The following is a 6000-nucleotide window of genomic DNA, read 5'->3' as shown; positions in this document are numbered from 1 at the left end:
ATTTAGAAAACAGATCTCCCACATAAGAATCCTATGGCTCTTGGGATTTCCAGGAGACAGGGAGCAGGGCATGAATTTCAAAAACATGGACTAACTAAAAATATTACTTATCAAATGTTACTTATGAAAGAATTTGAACTGAAGAACAAGACACAAACACATGGTTCCAAAACATGTTGAGGGGAGAAAGCCATGGTCCTTTACAGGTCAGCCCCTATGTTTTACCATCAAAGGACAATCTAACTCCTGAAAAATGCAAGAAACCTTGATAATCTGCATTGGAGAAACATTTCTGCTATGGAACTGTGTGCAAGGTACAGAGAAGTTGCTACCTAATAGTTTCAAGTCGGAAAAAAGTACAGATTTTTTTTTTTTTTTTTTTTTTGCTTGTGTAACCCATGCCTACCTGGTGTGGCACTCTGTCCCCTTCTAGTGGCAACTAGACCAGTTAGAGAGTGATGAGCATGCTATAGTCTTGGCTAATGGAGATGTGTGTTTTAGCTCATGCAGTAGAGGCTCATATGTTTAGCTCCAGAGGTCCCTGATTTGATCCCATCCATCAACAACCAGGATCTCGTGGCATTACACTTGCATCATGAGACCATTTGATGGGTTTACAGGTCCCATTAATGATTTGTCTTAAGAATATCCCAGAATTTTTCTGCAGGATACATGTTTTGAAAATATTTACATTTACCTGTTCCTTACTAAAACTTTCCAACCCCCTTCATATAGAGACATTCCTCTTAGTTTTGCTGAAATCTAGCAAGCTTTAGGATCAAAGCACAAATAACTGTCCCGTATTCCTGGTAAATTCAGACTCCAAGTTTCTTGTTAAAATTTTCTCAACTACCATTTACACTGATCAAGTAGGCTTTAAACAGTGAAAGATCAGTATTGTATATTATGTAATATAAGACTGATAAAGAAGACAGTAAACAGGGTGGATTGAGACTCCTGTCTTTCTATCCTTTCTCTTCCCCATTCTACTGAATTTGGATTCTTCAATTTCTGCTCATATTAAAAGTTTGGGCTTCTTCATGCACAGATGTTCTGACATCTTCTACCTCATAACCAGACAGTTCTCTACTTTTCCATATCTGATTCATTACTGCCTTGGAACTTCCAGAAGCTAGCATCTGATAAATACCCTAATGCCCATTAGTCCGTGAGAGTTCAAACAAACTGAAGTTATATGCCAAGGAAGTAATGCTCTTTATTTCTACACCCAAATCCTCAGTTTCTAAACCACAGTACAAAATAGTTTTAGGATCCTTGAAATTGTGTTAGCTGCCTCCTGCTCCACAACGATGCCACTGTGGAAGTAGAGGAAAGGATGAAGGGAATTTGAACGCAGACATCTTAAGTTCTAGGAATAGAGCAAGAGTCAGGCCATCACTAGCTCTGATAATGCGAGACTTTAAAGCAGGGCCTGAGAAGCAAGTGGGAAAGAACTGTAAGAGATACTGTTTTTCGACCTTGCGTTAGATAAGAATGGAACACAGACTGTAGCAGGAACTGTTGAGAAAAGAAAGATAGCAGGAAGGTGTATGAATAAACAAGACGCGGTTGTTGATCATTACTGTCTGTAACAAAGGTATAAATGCTTGCCCTAATTGTTTATCTAACAGAGACCTGCCTGGGACGGGGGAACCCCTGTCCGGGTGTACTCTCTCCCCTTGCAAGTGCTAGAAAAATAAACTGTCTCTGATTTGTTGCAACCAACCTGAGAGAGAAGACTGTGTTTTCTTCCACACCACAAATGTATCACATTACTTTCTTGACCCCACTACAGGTCAGCTCCATGCTTCAGGATTTTACTTTACTTTTTTGTAGCTGCAGTGTCACAGAATGACACATCCTGAGCATTACAGTGGTATGTAAGGTGTATAGCATGGGTTCATATTCAGTTTTCATGTGTGCAGCATGTACCTCTTAGTCTGTTCACGTCATTGGATAAAACAACATTTAGGTTTTTTGTAGGGCTACTGCTTAATCAGAGTTAACTCATGCGATTAACAAAAAATTAATCATGATTAATCACAGTTTTAATCGCACTGTTAAACAATAGAATACCAACTGAAATTTATTAAATATTTTCAGATGTTTTTCTACATTTTCAAATATATTGATTTCAACTACAACACAGAATACAAAGTGTACAGTGATCACTTTATATTATTTTTTATTACAAACATTATCATTTTTACAATACAAAACAAAAGAAATAGTATTTTTCAATTCACCTCATTATTCCTGGGGGGATTCTGCACCCCTGCGTGGATGCAGAATTCATATGGCCTGCATTTTTCTGTGCCCCCCCCACAGAAAAATGCAACAAAAAAAAATCTGCTGGGTGAAATGTGCCTCTTTCCCAGCAGCCCAGGCATCGTGTCTATTCCAGGATGCCTTAGCAGCCTCAGAGACGGGTGGGGGAGGGCTGGACATGCATGCCTGCGTGATCACCATCGGGGTGGAGGGGCAGAAGGGCGTATGTGCATGCCAACAAGCAAGAGAGAGAGACACTCTGTCCCTCTCCCTTGTTTCTGCAGCTCACTGGTGTGGAAGAGTAGGGTTTTTTTTTATTATGCATGAGGCAGGCTAGAGGCACAAATGTAGCAGCCTGCCTGAGTTAATTGATCTCATTCTCTGAGGCACAAATGTAGCAGCCTGACTGTGTAGTTAGTAATATTGTTAAAGTTACTGTTGATGGTTAATTGATCTCATTCTCTGAGGCAGAAATGTAGCAGCCTGCCGGGTAGTAACATTGTTAATGTTCCTATTGTTAGGTAACTGTTCCCATTCTCAGTCAATTCCCCCAGGAGCATAAAACCTGTGAAAGTTTTAAGGCCCCTACATTGCCAACTGAGGTAAAGGAGTCTTATTATAAATGACAGTAAGGGAATCCTCAGCTAGAAAGATCAATGTGCTTTCTCAATTTTTTCCTGTGCCAAAATGGCACAATGGAGTTAGATTACAGCTAAGAATTTATTTTACTTACCCATTTAAAAAAAAAAAAGACTTTGAGGGCAAATAAAACATTTACCAAACAGTCAATACAATGTCAGGACAATCAGAACCAAGCACTTCCCAAAGTATCCAGCCAGGTCCAAATGAAGTTACCACAGGGCAAAGGGATATTTATTCTTTTGCATGACGTGAATGGCCTTCACATCACGCATCAAAAACAGCTACACCTGCTTCTCATGCTCGAGAATTCCCTACAAAACTGCATTGTGCAATGTTGTTCTCAATCATGACCGATGATGTGTAATTGTGGATCATTTTGCATCAAAAAAACACAAACTGAAGGAAGATGCGTCTCAAGAGGAAGGCAGAAATAAACATCAGAAGACCATTGCAAGTACACTGAAAAACACCAGCAGAGAAAGAACATGTGGAGGTGAGTGGAAATATAAGAAAATGTTATAATACAGAAAAATAAGATAAGTAGCATAAAACAGTCATAGTGATGGGGGTCTCTTCACTTGCTCTGAGATGCTGAATAGACAGCTCTGTTTTTAAACTACTTGTTTGTAAGTGATGACTATGTGATTATTTACTTGTACTATAAATCTAAATTAAAAACTAGAAATTCAGAACTAAATATATGAATACATGTATTAATCTAAGATTAAAGAGCCATTGGACATTATCTTTGAAAATTCGTGGTGATTGGGGGAGATCCCAGATGATTGGAAAAAGGAAAATATAGTGCCCGTATTTAAAAAGGGAAGAAAGAGAACCTGGGGAAGTACAGACCGGTCAGCCTCACTTCAGTCCTTGGCAAAATCATGGAGGAGATCCTCAAGGAATCCATTTTGAAGCACTTGGAGGAGAGGAAGGTGATTGGGAACAGTCAACGTGGATTCACCAAGGGCAAATCATTCCTGACAAACCTGATTGCCTTCAATGATGAGATAACTGGCTCTGTGGATACAGGGAAAGTGGTGGATGTGATATATCTTGACTTTAGCAAAGCTTTTGATATGGTCTCCCACAGTATTCTTGCCAGCAAGCTAAAGAAGTATGGATTGGATGAATGGACTATAAGGTGGATAGAAAGCTGGCTAGATTGTCAGGCTCAAAGGATAATGATCAACGGCTTGATGTCTAGTTGGCAGCCAGTATCAAGCGAAGTGCCCCAGGGGTCAGTCCTGAGGCTGGTTTTGTTCAACATCTTTATCAGTAATCAGGATGATGGGATTAATTGCACCCTCAGCAAGTTCTGACACTAAGAGGGGGGTGGGGAGAGGTAGATATGCTGGAGGGTAGGGATAGGGTGTAGAGTGACCTAGACAAATAGGAGGATTGGGCCAAAAGAAATCTGATGAGGTTCAACAAGGACAAGTGCAGAGTCCTGCACTTAGGAAGGAAGAATCCCATGCACTGCTACAAGCTGGAGACCAACTGGCTAAGCAGCAGTTCTGCAGAAAAGGACCTGGGGGACACAGTGGACGAGAAGCTGGATATGAGTCAGCAGTGTGCCCTTGTTGCCAAGAAGGTCAACAGCATATTGGGCTTATTCGTAGAAGCATTGCCAGCAGATAGAGGGAAGTGATTATTCCCCTCTATTCGGCACTGGTGAGGCTACACCTGGAGTACTGAATCCAGTTTTGGTCCCCCCACTGCAGAAAGGATTTGGACAAATTGGAGGGAGTCCAGCGTAGGGCAACGAAAATGATTAGGGGGCTGGGGCACATGACTTACGAGGAGGGGCTGAGGGAACTGGGGTTATTTCGTCTGCGGAAGAGAAGAATGAGGGGGGATTTGATAGCAGCCTTCAATTACCTGAAGAGGGGTTCCAAAGAGGATGGAGCGAGGCTGTTCTCAGTGGTGGAAGATGACAGAACAAGAAGCAATGGTCTCAAGTTGCAGTGGGGAGGTCTAGGTTGGATATTAGGAAATACTATTTCACTAGGAGGGTGGTGAAGCACTGGAATGGGTTACCTAGGGAGGTGGTGGAATCTCCTTCCTTAGGAGGTTTTTAAGGCCCAGCTTGACAAAGCCCTGACTGGGATGATTTAGTTGGTGTTGCTCCTGCTTTAAGCAGGGGATTGGACTAGATGACTTCCTGAGGTCTCTTCCAACTCTAATATTCTATGATTCTATGTCACATGGATGGTAAATATTTGTGCTCACTCAAGATTTATCTAACTTCTTCTACTTTCAGATTTGTACAGCATGGGTGAAGATACTAGCAGGTGCCAACATCCCCTTGTCAAAGACTGACTACCCACTTATGAGGGAATTTCTTGACAGGAGGGTCCGGAATGGTGATGCGATTCCTGGTATGACACAACTGACTGAGACATACTTACCTGAAGTGTACCTCAAAGAAAAGGAAAACTTAAAACTGAAGCTTTAAGACAAGAAAATCGCAGTTATCTTTGAATGTTGTGATGATGAGGCAAGATCAGTTCTGAATGTACTGTTTGCACCATTACAACCTGATTGCAGTGGGCATGTTAACTCTTTTTTGGTGGATACAGTGTTTTTAGATGCTGTTAATTACTCAACTGTTTCACAGGCTGCAGTCAAAAGTAATTGATACTAACAATGCTAGTTACATGAAAAAGGCGTTTGATTCTGTGTTTTCTACACTGTTTCCAAATTCTGTGCATATAACCTGTTTGACGCATATTGTTAACTTAATTGGTGAATCATTTCAAAAGCCTTTTCAGATGGTTGATACATTTGTAAGGTGCTTCAAAAACATGTTCTATATCTCTGGTAGTAAGAAAGTGAGGTACCTCCGTTCAATGAACTAGAAACTACAGGAAGAGTCTCCATATGCAAAGCATCCATGTCTCCTCGCCCAGGTGGAACACGCTGGAACAGCTGGTTCCATGTGTGACGGGTTGGATCACAGAAACCGCTTTGGGACTGCCACCTGATGTGCCTAGACTACCTCTGAGGCTGTTTTCCCTGCCAGCTTGGGACTTCAGTATCTTGCCTTGTTTGAGCCAGACATGCTTGCCTGCTGCAAACACAGATCCA

This window comes from Natator depressus, chromosome 3 (assembly GCF_965152275.1).
Source record: "Natator depressus isolate rNatDep1 chromosome 3, rNatDep2.hap1, whole genome shotgun sequence".
Lineage (NCBI taxonomy): Eukaryota > Metazoa > Chordata > Testudines > Cheloniidae > Natator > Natator depressus.
Note: the sequence above shows the minus strand (reverse complement) of the source record.